Consider the following 17864-nt stretch of genomic DNA (forward strand, 5'->3'; position numbering starts at 1 on the left):
TCTCAGCAAGGAAAGCTACTGTATGCAATTTCACTTTTGGTTTTTTGTTATTCCTGTTGCTAAATATGTGATAGGCTCTACTGCCATGGCCTAAAAACAGACAAAACAAAAAAGAACCAAGCAGTAGGAACTCCTGAAATTCAGCTTTGATTTTTACGTAACCTAGACTTGGACCTCCAGGAAAAAACCCCACTGTTCTGTTCAGCTGAGCCTGGTACTTGACGGTGTATAACCTGATGCATCATTAAACTTCTATAACTGCGTTTGAATGTCTTTGAATATGTCTGACATTTCTATCCACAAAAAGCACTTCATTTCCTTTGGTGACTTTAGATTTTTGTTACATATTCTGTTAGAAGTACTTAGGAACCCAGGTGAGCCCCCGAGTGGCTAAACGTGAAGGCTCAAGACATTCCTGTGTGCACTGCTGAAGATTTTACAGATGCTGAATATAAATGTCTTTAAATTGGTGTAATAGTACACCTTTTAATAATTAATGTGGCCTTTTGGAGCTTTATATTTTATAAACTTGAATTTTTTAAAAAAATGTTTGTGCTCTGCAATAGCACTTGACTTAAAAAAACAAATAGTGGCCAGATGTGCTGTGCTTTTAATCCCAATACCCTGGAGGCAGAGGCAGGCAGCTTGGTGAATTTGAGACCAACTTAGTCCATATGGGGAGTTCTAGGCCAACAGTGAGAGATGGTTTCTCAAAAACCCAACACCAGAAAACCTACCGTGTATATTTGTACAAACACACATATATTCTAAAAAAATCTGTTTCAAAACTAATTTACTGTTTATCTTTATACTTTAGTAACTTTTTTGTTAACTAGGACACTAACATAGCCTAGGGCTGCAGGGTCAAAATTATTAATATAACTGTTTTTCACCTCTACATCTTGGCTTCAAGGGAAATGACACATAGTGCTGTCATCTCATGTTCTGAGTGTCTTGTGACCTGTCTGAGGCTGTTTGGTAGCTTTTTATTTTTTATTACTAGGATATAGCTAATGTGTAGCTATTAAAATTTAAATTAGTGGGGGTTGGGGATTTAGCTCAGTGGTAGAGCGCTTGCCTAGCATGCGCAAGGCCCTGAGTTCGGTCCCCAGCTCCGAAAAAAAAAAAAAAGAAAAAAAAAAATTTAAATTAGTGGAATTTAATGAAAGTACTAAATGGCCACATCTGGCCAGTGGCTGTTATACTGGCTAGCATCAACTTTGCTTATTGTACAATATTTTATCATAGAAATTTTATAGAACTGTTCTAGAAAAGAATTGATTTATTTCAATATTGTCAATTTAGATGAGACAAAAAGGCCCTTATAGGTTATATTTCTGCTTACATTTGAAGTAATGTATTAGTATTACTTGAAAATAAGTTTTTCAGTTTAAAAATGCTTTCCTAAGCCAGGTAGTGGTAGCACACACCTTTAATGCCAGTACTCAGGAGGAAGAGACAGGCTGATCTTTGTGAGTCTAAGGCCAGCCTGGTCTACAGAGCTACTCTTGGGACAGCTATTGCAACACTGAAACCCTGTTCAAAAATAAAACACAACACACAAAAAATGCTTTCCCAGACTGCGTCCTTATGTTGTTATTTACAGTCCAGCGGAGAAGTGTCGGCGTTCACAGTTGGTTGGTTGGTTTCTCAAGACGGGTCTTCTCTGTGTAGCCCTTTCCTGGAACTCTAAAGATAGACCAGACTGGCCTTGAACTCAGAGATCTGCCTGCCTCTGCCTCCTGAGCACTGAGACTAAAGGAACCTGAATATTATATAAATGTTAATATAATACTTTCAGATGAGAAGTAGATAATAGATATATCTGGGGTTTAGTATATTAAGATATAAACTCATAGATTCTTTTGTTTCGGAAAATAATATGGATTGTATAGAAAAATAGTATGACTCTGAAGTCATTTTGTAGCATTTTGTTAAGGGAATCGTGGTGCTAGATTCTTTGAGGAATTACAGCATTCATCTCAGGTATGGAAAACATCAGGTAATTAGTAATCATCTGTTTAGTGATTTTTCATATTGCTCTCTTAAAACAAGTCTTAGAAATTGTGTAATTGTGTATTTTGAGTATTTTTCCTATCACAGAGATTAAAGTGAAGCATTTTTGGTGGCAGCCTCAAATGTCATCTTGGGAAGTAGAATAGCCATATTTGTACCATCAGGATTCTCTGAAATCATGTATTTGTTTTTTTGCTAATACCAGTTTGTTGACTTGTAAAATTACTTTTAAAAGATACTGTTAATTTTTTTTTGTTTAATTTGCCAGTTATATTTTTTTAATGTTTTTAAAAAGTCTTATTTTGGGGTTGAAGAGATGGCTCAGTGGTAAGAACACTTGTTCTTGCAGAGGACCTGGGTTTGGTTCCTAGCACCACCATGGTATTTCACAACCATCTATAACTCCAGTTCCAGGGGATCCAAAGGCACCAGCCAGTAATGTGATGTACAGACATGGATGCAGGAAAATATACACAAAATAAAATGAATAAATTAAAAAAAAAAGAAAACCTCATACACCAGAAAAATAAAACCTCTTATTTCTAAGGATTATAGTGATTGTATATATGTGTATGATATTTTGGTTTTTGGTGGTTTTTTTTTTTTAATAGTAAATATGAGGAAATTGAACCAATCTCAAATTTTTTCTTTCTGACAGGTTTCCCCACATTTTAACATAAGAGACTGTCTTCGGGTCTATTTGAGCATATGCTGACCTTGGGTGATTTGTTTGTTTGTCTTTAATAGAGATTGTACCCAGTCTTACACATTCTGGAAACAATCTAATAGTGAGCTACTTACCATCCCTTCTGAGAATGATTTTTATAAGCAAAATCCATGCGTTTAAGACTACTCTGTCCTCAGTATCCCACACTGAAAAACTATATGAAAAACTATAAAGGGTTATCACTTTAAGAAAAATTTAAAGAGGGGTAAAGACAGGAATAGAAAATTAAGCTTTTGTTTTCCTGTATGCTTATCTTGTTGGTGTGTCTCTGTTGTGTCTGTGTGTTTCTGTGTGTGTGTCTGTGTTGTGTCTGTGTGTGTCTGTTGTGTCTGTGTGTGTCTGTTGTGTCTGTATGTGTCTGTATGTGTCTGTGTGCGTCTGTGTGCGTCTGTGTGCGTCTGTGTGCATCTGTGTGCGTCTGTCTGTGATATACTTATAAGGCTCCTCTGCAGGGAGTCTCTGGTTTAATTGTAGTAGTTGAGCTAAGAAAGAATACCAGTTTACAGTCCAGTTCTTTATCCAAGTAGAAGCTTTGGTTGGTTGGTTTCTTAGTTCTTAACTAAATTAAAATTAATGAGCTAATACTAATACTAGTATAGAGAAACTATAATTAGCTAATATTGATACTAGTGTGTAGTAGAGGGAACAGATGATTTTTTAATACAGTATATGCAAATGTCTAGAAAAATCCTATCTATAATGAAGAAGGATATATTTAAATGGAAGCTGTCTATTCTTTATAGATTTTTTTTACTATAGAAATAATTGAAACAGCAAATGCTGGATTCATTAAAATGTTTCTAAGCCAGAATTTCATAGTTGGCTATTTGAATATTGCATATTTTCTGAATATGCTTGCAGCAGCTGTTTCTTTCTATATGAGCAAGAGTACAATTCACTTACTTAGTAATTTAGAATACATGCTGTCTACCTTTGCACTCAGATATGAACAAATGAAATGAATGTCATAAAATTAAAGTAGACCCATTATCATTTCAGTTGTCCAGAGAAATGGCTGCTGTTCTCCAGAGCGTGTCCTTAGGACTTGCATCTGGGTGACTCACTTGCCAGGCAATGCCAACTAAACACCAAGTAAAGGTTTTTTATTCAGGACTTTTATTTATATAAAAAGAGCAATTAAGGGCTCACATTGTTAAAATAAAATACATATCTAAATGAGTCATAAAGCACACCACTTATGGCTCAGAAAACTGATCTAAATCAACCCTATTATTTAATAACTAATGTGTGAATGCCCATATAGTATAGAGCTAAAATCAGAGCCCATAGGCAATTCATCAGCTGAAGGTAAATTTAATGGATGCCTTATGCCTCAGTGACTGAGGAACTGGGTAAGTGCTTAGAAAATCAGGGAGTTGCAGCCACTCTTGAACTGTGGTCTTGAACATCTTACTGCTTTTCAAGACTTAACACAAACAAGATGTGTTGGTAGAACTATGTTTATCATCATAGTGATTAGTGGTTATCAAATCAAATATTCGCTAGGCACAGAGGCTCACACCTATAATTCCTGCATTTGGGAGGCTGAGGTGGGAGGGTTGCTTTGAGCTTCAGATCGGTTAAGGCACTATAGTAAAACCCTTTCTCAAAGGAAAAAACAAATCTAAATACTGTATAGTACTTACCATCACCAGGTATGCTATGTTAAGAACTGTGATCTGTTGAAAGAAACATTTGGACCTGGCCATTAACCATTGGAAGAACTGCATTGCTCATCAATAATGCTTGTTGTGCTTGATCATCACAAAGCTCGTTAACCACACCTGAATTAAGGCTTAGTGTGACTGGGAGAATGACTTTTTAAATTTAAAGTTAAATTTCGTAGACAGACATGTGATTAACATATTGACCTAGACGATGGCATTCTAGATTCTATGTTCACTTACTGAGACAATCATGAGAAGCTATTGGTTAAGATTTAAACGACAGGTTGGAAGGATGACTTAAGTGGTTGAGAGCACTTGCTGCTCTGGCAGAGGCTATAAGTGCTGTCCTGAGCGTCACCATCAGGTGGCTCACACTGCCTACGGCTCTAGTTTCTGAGGATCTGTTGCTGTTTTCTCACTTCCATGGACACTGCACACACGTACTCATAAATTTAAAACATTTCTGCTAGGTATCTGAGGAGCAGTAAGTTAAGGGGAATGGGATAAATGAAAACCAAGTACGTGAAAGCAGGAAATGAAAAGGGGGGGGGGCTGTATGTTTTTCTTTCTTTGAGGCAAACAACAACAACATTATAAGGAATATATATATATATATATATATATATGTTTAAAGAACAACTGTGCTTTATTTTATGTTCTACGTATTCTGCTTGGTAGACATCTCACCACTGCTCCTCCCTCTGGGATGACAGCTTACGTTGAGCAGCTACAAAGAAAGGCGATTGATAACTCAGCAGCATGGCCTTCGTGTGTGTGTGTGTGTGTGTGTGTGTGTGTGTGTGTGTGTGTGTGTGTGTGGTTTTTTTTGTTTTTTTTTTTGTTGTTGTTCTTTTAGTTTCTACTGGATGGGGATATATTCAGTAATTACTGGTTTTGTACTTCAAATTTTGTTTAATTGTTTTTACAATTTGAAATATTTTGTTCTTAGGAATAAAAGCTATGTCCTTTTAAGGATCCATATATCTTTTTAAAAGTAAGGCTGGGTATGGTGGTACATGCCTTTAATCCCAGCACTTGGGAGGTGGATTTCTGTTGGCCAGCCTGGTCTACAGAACAAATTCCAGAACAGAGCAGAGAAACCATGCCCTGAAAAGAACAAAAATTAAAAACAAAAAAAATCTTGAATTAGAAAGTCTGGCTTATGATCCAGTGTTACTGTGTAAAAATTGATTTATTAAAGATAAATTTGTCATTAAAATGTCTACGGGAGAACATTTATCTGATCATCTTACCTAAAAATAAAATGACAATTACTTTCATGTAGTACTATAAAATCTATGGCATGTACATTTTCATGATTTATATCACTTATTAATAGCTATCTTAATTACCACTTACTGTACACCTTTTATGTATCATGCATATGTTGATTTTAATTTATAATAAAAGTAAAAGGTATTTGTTCATCTCCGTTACTGATTTTTTTTTTTCCTTTTCTTTTTTTCGGAGCTGGGGACCAAACCCAGGACCTTGCGCTTGCTAGGCAAGCGCTCTACCACTGAGCTAAATCCCCAACCCCGTTACTAATTTTTTTATGAGCTGAGCGATACCTCACTTGTTAAAGGCTAGGCTCATGACCAAAAATACAAAAATAATTATATAACACTTCTATTTTTCTTCTCCCTTGTTAGTTTGCTATACAGATTAAATGAAATGTAGCATTGATCTTAATGAACACTATTGTTGCTGTCTTACTTTTTTTATTGCTGTGTAAAGACACCATGATCAAGGCTACTGTTAGAAGGAAAGAGCTTGTTAGGGGCCCTACAGTTTCAGAGAGGGAGGTCATGACCATCGTGGTGGTGGGGGGGCACATTTGCAGGCAGTCATGGCACTGCAATAGTAACTGAGGGCTTATATCCAGACCCACAAACATGAGGAAAGCTAGCTGGCAATTGCATAGACTTTTGAAACTACAGAGCCCACCCCTAGCTGACACCACCTTTGACAAGGCCACACCTCCCAATCTTTCTCAAATAGTTCCACTAACTGTAGACCAGTCGTTCAAATATATGAGCCTATGGGGATTATTCTTACTTAAACCACCACACTAGACCAACAGTCCTCATCCATATAGAACTGCTGAATAATTCTTTTTAAAATCAGTAGTTATCTTTTAGTTGATGATATGGCAGTTACTTTCCTGTAATATTATAAAACCTAAGGATTAGGACTTTTATGTATCATGCATATGTTGATTTTAATTTACTATAAAAGTAGAGGTGTTAATTAATTTCTGTTACTGATTTTTATAATGAGGCACAGAGAGTTATGTGTCCATATTACATTATAAGTTAGCCCAATTGTAATATAGAAATAGTTCTGTGTAAACCTAAGATAGTACTCTTTGTTCTGTTATTTTATATTTTAAATGATAATGGGAGTTTGCATATTTTGTAGTGTTTCTACCATCTCAATGTGATTTGTAGAGTTCTAGAAAACAAGGAACATTAGTGTATAGGCCCATGGCATTTGAGGAAAAATGTCAGTTTAACTTGCTGTCATTTTACAGTCAGCAGCATGGGACTGGAGAGGTCCAGTAATTTGTCCACTGGGCTTGTTTCATTTTTACATAACAATATTTGACATAATTTAAAAGGTGAATATTTATTTGGCTAAGTAACTAAGAAACTTACTGGCTAAGATGTGCAAGATGACACTTGCAGGGGTATGTAACGGAATAAACTCCTGGCCTCATATTTAGGAAACTAAATATGGAGAAACTAAATATGGAAGAAAACTAAGATCCTGAGTGCCCAGCAGGGCATGCTGTCAGTTACTAAAAGACCTTTCTGTTAGGCACATCTGCCTTTGACATTTTTGACAGATACTTAGGCAAACCACATCACCACCGTAGCCAAGAACACTAGCACTATAATATATTTTATTTTATTTTAGATTTGTGTATAGTAGTGTTTTGCTTGCATGTATGTTTGTATGAGGGTACCAGATACCCTGAACCTGGAGTTACAGAGAGTTGTGAAGCTACCATGTGGGTTTTAGAAACTGCACCCAGGTCCTCTGGAGGAACAGCCAGATCTCTTAACTGTTGAGCCATCTGTCCAGCCCCAACACCTTGATTTTATTAATATGGAGAAAATATTACTGTCCATAGTAAGTTACTGAAAGAATTGAAAACGGTTTCCTTTTTAAAATGCTTTATATATAATTGGTAAGCAGCAAACCATATATGTTTAAATATGTAGTTAGACTTTGATATACATTCATGCTTGTGAAATTATCACTGTAATCAATATAAGGAAAATGCCTTTACTGTAAAGAATTTTTGTGTAATCATTTGTAATCCTATGTTCTTGCCATTATTTTCTATCTCTCAGCTTCTTGCAACTCCTTTCTGCTCTCTGTCTCTATCCATTCTTTGTATTTTCTAGAGTTTTTCCTGTGGGGAAAAAATTCAATGTAATAGGTATTGCTAGGGGCCTGGAATTCATTTGCAACTACTGATTTTAAGAATATACCATGTTGGGCTGGAGAGATGGCTCACTGATTAAGAGCACTGACTGTTCTTCCAGAGGTCCTGAGTTCAATTCCCAGCAACCACATGGTGGCTCACAACTAACTATCTGTAATGTGGATCCGATCCCCTCTTCTGGTGTGTCTGAAGACAGCCACAGTGTACCCACATACATGAAATAAAATAATCTTAAAAAAAAAAAGGAATATACCATGTTCTTGAATGTATTAATTATTTTTTTGTTGTGTAAGGTTTTCTTGTGTGGATTGTGCTGGAATTCATTTATCTCAGTTAGTAGGCAGTATAATTATTGGTAGATTTGGGATGTTAATACAAGCTTTGTATGTGTAGTTTATTGTGATAAAATCAAAGTGACACTGTTTTCAGTATTTATCTAGGGAAATATGTGTTTAAAGCATTTAGCAGCAATATAGTTCTTAACACATTTATACCTATATTATAAATCTTCATTTTTGTATTATGGTTATATAAGTTGGTTATAATATTTTTCCTGCTACAGATTATGACATGACCAACATCTTTTGTGTTTTACATATATTCTTTCTCCTCCTAGCTGTGTGTGAAAACAAGCGCGCGCACACACACACACACACACACACACACACACTGAACTCAGAACCTTTATGTCAATGTGATACATAAGTGCTGTACTGCTGAGCCAACTTCTCAGTCCTATATGTTTTCATTTTCAGTTTATTACACATCTAGATGGAATTGCAGGTTCTATTAAGCTAAATACTGTCAAGTTATTCTCATAATTACTGCCAAACTGCTCTCTATACTGTAGTTTCTTTTTTACAAGGTTATACTTTAAAGAATTCCAATTATTTGGGTGAAAGGACATGGTGTTAATTGCATCTCCCTGATTATTACAGAGAACTCTTTTTTCATTCACTTAGTACCTGTTTTGGATTATTTTTGAGTTATGAGGTTATATTTTCCTAGCCAAAATATGAAGGAGAAGCAATTTTTAATCTTATATTCATGTCAGAACAGTAGATAATGACAAAAGTAATCTGTGTGATTTAAAGCGTGTCTATCGTGCTCGCTTCGGCAGCACATATACTAAAGCGTGTCTATCATTGTTACTGCACTTCTCTTTGGTGTTTGAAGGGAACCTTACTAATGCTCAGTGGCTTATTGGATATTGGATATAGTACTTATTCTGCCCTCTTCCCCAGTGTGTCGTGTGTTTTCTCATGTGTGCTGGAGACTGAGTCAAAGGTTGTGTCCGTGCTAGGTAAATAGTCCTCCACAGAGCTGCATTAGCCGTGGTTTTCGGTTCCCACCCCACACTTATATTCTGTACATACAGTGGTGGACTACTGGTTATTCTCTAGTTTGGTTTGTGTGGTGGAACCTGTTAAACCTGTACTTCTTGTCTGTATGAATAGGAATAAGGAACTAGTTGTGGGCATTAGAGGTTCTCTATAGGTCTTCCTGTTCAGCTTCGCCTGCCATGGACTGTGTCATATTTGAAACTTTATGCTGTCTAATGATACAGTATATCATAGCTTATGTGCGACTTTTCTTTTGATTACTGCTTAATGATACAGTATATCATAGCTTATGTGCGACTTTTCTTTTGATTGCTGCTTATGGAAAAGTTGATAGGCTAGTGTGATTCCTTTTCTTTCTTGTTACTTCTAAGTATGTTAATTTTATGTAACCGTTTCTCCATTTAAGCAATACCTACAATCATTGTATTCAAAGTATCATTCTGAGTATTGATTGTATAATAATTAGCAACATATTTAATAGTAATCAGTATATTTTCTCATGAAGATTAAAGTATGACAGATGGTTGTCGAGTAATTAAATAATTAGGAAGGATAGTAGGACTTGAAGGCAACTGTGCCTCACACTTTTAAGAGCTGCTTGAAGGTAGTGAAGGGGGAAAATAAGCATGCAGTCCAACTTGCCACTAAAGAAAAAAAATTGATTTCTGGTTTCAAAACACTGTAATGCAAGTTTTTTAACAAAATGAGAAATGAGATTGGAAATATACATACCATTCTAAAAATGTCACTGAGAATAAAAATGGTATAGGTTTATATAAACATTTAACTGAGTGTAAACATTATGTTGAGACTTAAATTTATGATTTATTAGGCTGTACTTTTTTCCTTAAGTGGATGTATAAAAATTAACCTAGGTCTTAAATTGAACAGTGACACATCTTAGGAAACATTTTCTTTGCACATTACTCCTTTGCTATAAGAATGTATAAAGAGTTCTTGCAGAGGGAGTAAAAAGTGGATAATGTAGTATCTGGCTATTGATTGGATATTGAAGCTCAAAGGAAAGGAAGTATTAAAAACTGATTCTAAAGATTGACAATGGATTGATGATTTTGCCATCGTTAGCAGAAATGAGATTGGGAAAGAGTGTTGAGGTGTTTATTTTGAGGATTGCTTAGTTAAAAATCCATAAAACAGCTTATGTAGTGAAGAGTATGTAGGCAGCTAGAAATGAGAAACTAATTCTACGAATCAGGATGGTGTAATGTACTCTAGGATACTCATTGGATAGTATTGAACCATGCTGTTAGATAAGTTAGCCAGAGTATATAAACGTCATATAATTAGGAACAGTTTGCCTGAAGATGAGCTAATGAAAGAACACTTCCTTAGAAGTGGCCTGAGATTAAGTTCTCAAAATTCTAACAATCCTAAAATGTTAGAAAACCCTTGTCTTAGTCAGTGTTCTATTGCTGTGAGGAGACACAGTGACCAAGGCAACTCTTATAAAAGAAAGCATTTAATTGTAGGCTTGCCTATAGTTTCAGAGGCCTACTCTATTATCATGGTGAAGGCATGGAGACATTTATGACACTGAAGAAGTAGCTATTCATTTTTCTGTTATAGTAGTATTAAAATTCCTCTTCTCAAATTAAATGGTGATAGTTCCATTGAGGTTCCACAAAGAGTAACTAGTTAAAATTAAAGAGACTACTTAGAACCTGGATCAACCATAGCTTCACTCTCATAGGACCTTTTTCTACATGCAAACATCCTGCGATTCTGAAAGAACATTAGGTGTTTGTTCTGCTGACCTGAGCTGAGTTCACTGATGCAGCTGTAGTCAGCTGGTAGCAAGCTGGAATGTCACTATGGGTTCAATGTCTGGCATCTCAGTTATAATCGTTGGGACGACTGGGATACTTTGCTCTTACTTAAGTGGACTCTGCACAGGTCCATGTGTCACCTCACATTTTCCAGGGCTCCCTGTTCTTGCTAGCAGAAGAGCCTAGGTTTTATGTAACATTTAATGATCACAATTTTGATCATAAACAGCTTTGCCTCTTCTTAAGGCCAACCTTGAGATTTTCCTGAAATTTTGCTGGGAGAAACAATTCTACCACATCCCTTTAGAAAGAGTAAGTCAAAGGCTAGCCCAGAGACAGAATGAAAGGAAGGAGGGTAATTTAGTGCCATTTGTATTAGTGTACTATGCATTCATGACTTTTCTGTGTTTTTCTTAACATAGCTCTATCATTTTGTTGCCAAATTCTTCCCTGAATTTTCAGTTAATCATAGTAATAGTTAGAGACTTAAGTTGGTAGATGAGGTGTTCCTGTGTTTTCCTATAGTCAAATCAGTATTTATGATGCTGAAGAAAAGAAACTATCTAAATTATTTGTGTGGAAGGATGTAAATTAATCCATCTGCTCTTCCAGTCAATAGGAATATTGAAAGTAGAAGCAGCATCTGATGCAGCTGTGCTTCTGAATACATAAAGCTAGCTGAAGGACTGTAGGTGGACATTGTCTTTATTGCAGCACTCTTCACAGTAGCCAATCTGTGCAGTCAGCATAGGTGTTTGTAAGCAGATAAATGGATAAAGAAAATACATTATATATATTAGGGTTTTACCCAAGCTGCAAAGAAGAATTATATTATTTGCAAGAAAGTGGATAGAAGAGATTCACATGTTAAATGAAATAAGGCATACTCAGAAAGACAAATCTTGTGTTTTCTCTCATAATATGGAATCTAGATAAAAGAAGCACATATACACACATGCAAACCAAATGCATAAGACATGAAAACAGAGGAGGGACTGTTTAGAAGAGGAAGGGGATAGATGCCAAGGGTAGACAGTATAGGGGTTGAGTACCAGACTAAGTAGGGTATCTAGAACTCAGCCTTTTTCTGCTCTGTCATTCATGGTGAATTGGCCTTTGTCCTGTTTGTACTTCATTGTTACAAATGGTTGCTACATTTTCAGGACTTGAGTCTGTATTCTAGGCAAAAGAAAAAAAAACAGTGGACACCACCCCCAACAAGGGGTTGTTTCTGTTTTACAAGAATTATCAGTGTGGCTGTTTGTAGGTGCAAGAAAGGTTAGTGAAGTGAGAATCTTATCTGTACACTTGGGTGCATCTAACCAAAATGAGTATTGTCTTAGTAAAGATAATGTTATGAAGGAACCCAGTACCTAGCACTGTCTGCTTTGTTCAGTGCCATGTGCCAGGAAAGGCATGGTTGCTGTGAGAGCACTTGTCTTAGTCCTGGGCGTAGCCTGAGAAACAGTATGTTGCAGACATTGAAGCTTTAGTGTGATTAGAATAGTAGAGCTTGTACATGAACATGAGCATCACTCTCTTCATTGTGTTACATTCTAACTTAGGCTTCTGTTAAATAACCATGTAGCCTGCATCCCTGGAAAGGTTTTGAAGCTGGTTCTTAATGTGTTTCCTCTTAAATAAATTGAACACTGGAAAAAAAGAAGAGTATTGATTTTTATTTTTATATGTTCACTACTGAGTACTGTTTTTTCTAAGTAGTTAAAAACTAAACTATAGGAAACCCAAACCCCTGTTTTTTATATGAGCAAACTGGGAAGAGGGAAGGTGGTGGGATACCATGTTTGTTTGATAGCTTCTAATGGGGCTACCATGGATGTTGGATTCGTAGTTGAGATCGTACTTCTGAAGTATAAAAGGATGGGTTAGGGTGAAATAAAGAGAGGTGTTCTGTGTTTGCAGTGTCCCTGATTAGAAGTTGTAATGTAAATCAGTTAGGTTAAGGCTTAGTTCAAATATAGTAAATGAGTATTCCAAAGGGCCAGTCCTTAAACAAGGTATAGAAGAAAAGAGCACTGAAGTCAGAAAACCAGTGTGTGATGAACCCAGCCAGGATTTCTTGAAACTCCAGTCTAGGGGATTAGACCAAATGACCTTTTATCAAATTTTTGGAGCCAAAACAGTATGTAAGTCATGGTGCTCAGTGTTTTCGTGGGTATTCTAACTTTTCTTGGCATCTGTGAAGTCAGACTGTTTTATATTTCTGAAATACAGAAAATGTAATAGCCTTTTCACTTCTCTGGGAACTTTGCCAGTGGGGAGTAAACATCCTTTCCTGTCTCCTCTTAAATGAAGTACGTGGTCACAACTGACAGTCTTAGTCTTCATTTTGATTTTCAAATCTGGTCCTTTTCTTTTTTTCAATGTTTTCTTAACTATATTGTGAATTTGTTGAAGTATAGTAAATTGAAACTGACAATTTATGTTTTAGGCTAAAACTAGAATTTTTTTTTGTTTTATAAACTGTATATTTGGTAAATATAGCTTTAAAAGAAACCTAACACACTTTTTCATTTGAAATACCTTGCTGGCATATGTTATGGCTTACTTAAGGAAGAATCTATAGTTTCATCTCTTTAATAGAAATGTGTTGAATATAATAAAAAGCTTAAATAGCAAATACCTGGTATTATAAACTTAAATTTGTCAGAATTGAAATAAAGTGAATGTAGCTTTTGGTTTCCTCTAAATATTGTTCTTATTAGGCAGACTAAAAGAACAGAAAAAATTATTTCCAAAGGCTAGAGAGAATATGTAAAATTTGGATGAACAGACTAAAAATACCTGTTACTATTTTGACCCACAGATAATTATGACTATTTTAATCTTTTTCTCTTATGTTAAACATAACATTTGAACTAAAACTGTGTATACTTAGCAATATATACTGTTGTGAGTGGGTTAATGAAAGCCATAAATAAGAGAAGTTTGTTTATTCTGTAAGTTTTTGTTATAACAAGTAGTATCCTGATTGTTTTTTTTACTGATGAAGATAAATTCTTTTATAGTTGTGAGTTTTTAGCTATCAATAATTACTATTTATTTTCTTCTGTTATATTTCCACAATTAGAATTACTACATCAAAAGAAAATTATAGGTCTCTATATTACTAACTTTCTATTAGTCTTAGAGCTGTTGTATAGTCAGCAGTGTAAATTTTTAAAATTACAAATGGACAAAACAATGGTGTAATCTTTGTCAAATGGGCAAAAAAGGTGTATTTGTTTTTGTCAAAGCAGCAGTTTTCTTTAATGAAAATAATTCACATACACTTTTTTATTTCTGTGTGAGGAATTTATTTTCCTTAGTTATCTGTCTGGTGCTATACTAATCATCTATTTCCAGTCTATTCCTTAACCTATTCACTTAAGTTTTTAAATTTATTTTGCTTCCTTTGTAACTTTTGCTTTGTCTATTATTCATTTAGTTGTTTTAATTGTTCTACCAATTGAAACCTCCTTATTTAAACTATCATTTCAGCTTCAATATTAGGCAATGGGATTGATAATAAAGAGCCTATTAAAACAGTTTTGGTCAATCATTTGGTAATGTTGGACTTAGATGAATAGATTTAAAAAAAAAACACGAGTCTTTGCAAAGCAAAATAAAATTAGAATGTATGTAAACAGCAAAGTTAGATGATTTTTGACTAGAATAAAATGGCTAAGCATGCAGTTTCGTTGCTAAAAGGTAGGAGTGTGGGCCTTTATGTGTACTCGGTGATGGTGAATGATCTGCACAGCCACTTTAGCTGAATCTTTAAAATTAGCTCATAGACTTGGTTTTTTCTCTCCTCATACTTTCAGAGCATATTAATGGATATCAAAGGGGCTTTGTAATTAGGAGTTGGATCCAACTTTGTTTTTGTTATTGTTTTTCAGTGTGGTGGAAGGAATCAAATTGAGGATCTAGAACATGCTAGACAACTCCTGCCCCTTTGTTTTTCCAGAAAAGGACTCACCATGTAACTCAGGCAGGCCGGTTAGTCTTAGTTTTTCTCTCTTTGCCTCCCAAGTTCTGGGATAATAGGCATATGCCACTACACTGCACTTTCTGTAGAAAGATGAAACAAGTATCAACTTTGGGAGGCAGCATGACATTTTTATAGAGTTAAAAATAGTTCTGAACTAGTGGATAAAAGCATGAAGCTAGTGATTAAGGTAGGTACAGTCAGTCAGTTCCCCCTGAAGAGAAAATACTAAGGCAGAAGTTATGCTAAGGATTTTCTGCTGATTATGTACTATTTTTTTTGATAGCTAATTTAGTTTATTCAGGTTAAGAGTATTTCTTTCATTTCCTAGTAATACTACCTGGAGTTATAATTTATTTTGGGTTCGAGGGATAGTATCACAATTTAGCTGATTAAATACCTTATTTTGGTTATTGTAAATGCAAGAAAATGATCTTTTAAAATAAACTTTCAGTTTATTCTAACTACATTGTTTTAAAGGGGGAATGATAACAGGGTGGTGACACAGGCTGGGATAGAAGTAGGAAGATCTCTATGAGGGCAGGCTACCTACAAAAGAGTTACAAGATAACCAGGGCTATACAGTGAGAGTAGGAGTGGGGGAGGGTGTGATCTCTTTGGGGGGTAGAGTCTGGTGTCTGGGACATTTGTTTATCCTAAGCTGACTACATATGTACACTGCTTGTTCTTGTCCTAAAGACAATTGACTCCTGACATAGAAAAAAATGGGAGTAAAAATACAGTTACTAAACAGTCAGCTCTATGTAAAGGAGAGCGAGCCAACCTGCTGTCAGTCACAGTTCATAGTTCATACTTGACTTTGCAATGCTGGAATACTTTTATCAGAAAGATAGAAGCTTTTATTCTTTGGGGAGGGCGAGGGGAGAGGACAAATTGTTTTTAAGTGATCAATCTTTTTTCTTTCTTTTTAGAAAAGTTTTATCTGCCAAATATAAGCCTGCCCTCAAACCCCTCTTAGTCTTTGGAGTGATCAGATAACAAAAGGGATAATTATTTAAACAAGATCCCTAGTACAACACACAGGAGAGTCATTTAACTCCTAAGGGAGAACATTGGCAGGAAATTCTTTCCCAGGAAGGTTGTCGTGAACTTTGAAACAAAAAGTTACCCAGGCCAAGAAGGAACTTGGAAGAAATAGTTGAATGTAGAGAGGTGGCATATCCCAAAGGGATAACGTGCATGGTGAGGGCCAAGAAAAATGGTCTCTCAAAGTAATTTCCCATAACTTGTTAATGTTGGAGTTTGGAAAATAATTTGAAAAGAAATAAGAGTTGAAGTTATAATAATAAGCAAGGGCCTTCAAAGAATCAACCTCAAATATGTGCTATGTTTTTATCTTTATTTTAACAGCCTTTAAAGTTATAAATGTTATATTTTTGTTCAATTTATAGTTATTGTATACCTTGACTAAGTTTTTAAAACACAAATATTAAGATTATTGGACCTTACAATTTACTAAACAGAACTATTGGACATATTTTTGGGGGAGGGGGATTGCAAAGAATGAAGGAAGAAATTACTGTAATGATAAGGGTACAGTGAGCCCAGAAATTTTAAGAGACTTGTGACTTATTACATAATTATAATCCAAGAACATGTTAAAGTAATTTCTGTGATATTATCTGGGAAGCTTAAAAGAATTGAAATAAAAATACCTAGTGGAGTTGGATTAATGTGAAGTCTTTTTTCATTAAAGTTTTTTTTTTTTTTGCCTCAGACTGTACAATAGGAATTTCTTATTTCCTAGCAGTTGTCATGTGGCTGGTGCTTTCAATACCCAACCTAAGGTGAATTGAAAGCTAAAATGATGTGACTCACATTGAATGATAAATGTTGAAGGAATTGGAGATGTGGCAAGGTGGTAGAGTTCTTGGCTAGCATATGAAGCACCTTGAGTTTTATTGCCGGCACGCACAATGTGAGTGAGTGAGTGAATGAATGAATGAATACTAAAAACAACAGTATTTTAGTCCAAGAAGATCCTCCTAACTACAATTAGATAAAAATAAGAAACTTAAAGTCAATATGCATATTCCAGGAATTAGCTTAGGAGTGATGCATGGAGTATAGAATAAATACTGTGTAGACATGGGTGTGAAGGTTTTCTGTTTTGTTTTTTTTTGGTAGCATGTTTTGTTCTGACAGAATGCCAAGGAGATCTTAGCTTTAAGAATGTTAGAAACTAATAGAAGTCAGCTCCTTCATCTTTTATGTAAGATTCTACCTCTAGCTCATCTTTCCCCCAACTTTACATGCTACATATTGTTATTAGAGGATAAAGATTATATAAAATGTAATATACCAAAAAATTTAAATAGGACACACACACACACACACAGAGAGAGAGAGAGAGAGAGAGAGATGAGAGAGATGTGAACATGGTGCACAGTGAAATATCTTCTTTTCCATCTCATCCACATACCCAGTTCTTCTCAAAGGGATCCATTATATTGATTGCCCTCATAATTTAAGAATATTCAAAGCAACACTGTTAAACTCATATCCATTATCATTAGTCTGATTAAATGAATAAAAAGGAGCTAAACTGTAACTTTGGCTGATTTACATGTAGTTTGAGTTTACTTAACTGATGCTCCATTTTCAAAAGAATAATTATATGGGGTCTATCTTAGTTTTTAAGACACAATTTAAAGATGTTTTCTGTTAATAATGTTTTGGTATTGGCAATTAACTCTGGTAAGATAGCATAAAAATATATATATAAATTCCGATTATCATCTTCACAAGCCTAATACATATTGTAATATAAAAAGTGGTCAGAAAGGTACTTTGTTTTGCTAGTTTATTTTTATGTGATTTTTATAGAGAAGAACAATTATTCACCTTTACAATTTAGT

General features: G+C 35.1%; 1 protein-coding gene across 1 annotated transcript in view; it reads left to right on the plus strand.

Moving 5' to 3' along the window:
- Pkn2 (protein kinase N2) overlaps nt 1-17864 on the plus strand; it is a 99731-nt gene that overhangs the window by 10757 nt on the left and 71110 nt on the right. The gene's annotated exons all lie outside the window — the stretch shown is intronic.

This window comes from Rattus rattus, chromosome 3 (assembly GCF_011064425.1).
Source record: "Rattus rattus isolate New Zealand chromosome 3, Rrattus_CSIRO_v1, whole genome shotgun sequence".
NCBI classification, from domain to species: domain Eukaryota; kingdom Metazoa; phylum Chordata; class Mammalia; order Rodentia; family Muridae; genus Rattus; species Rattus rattus.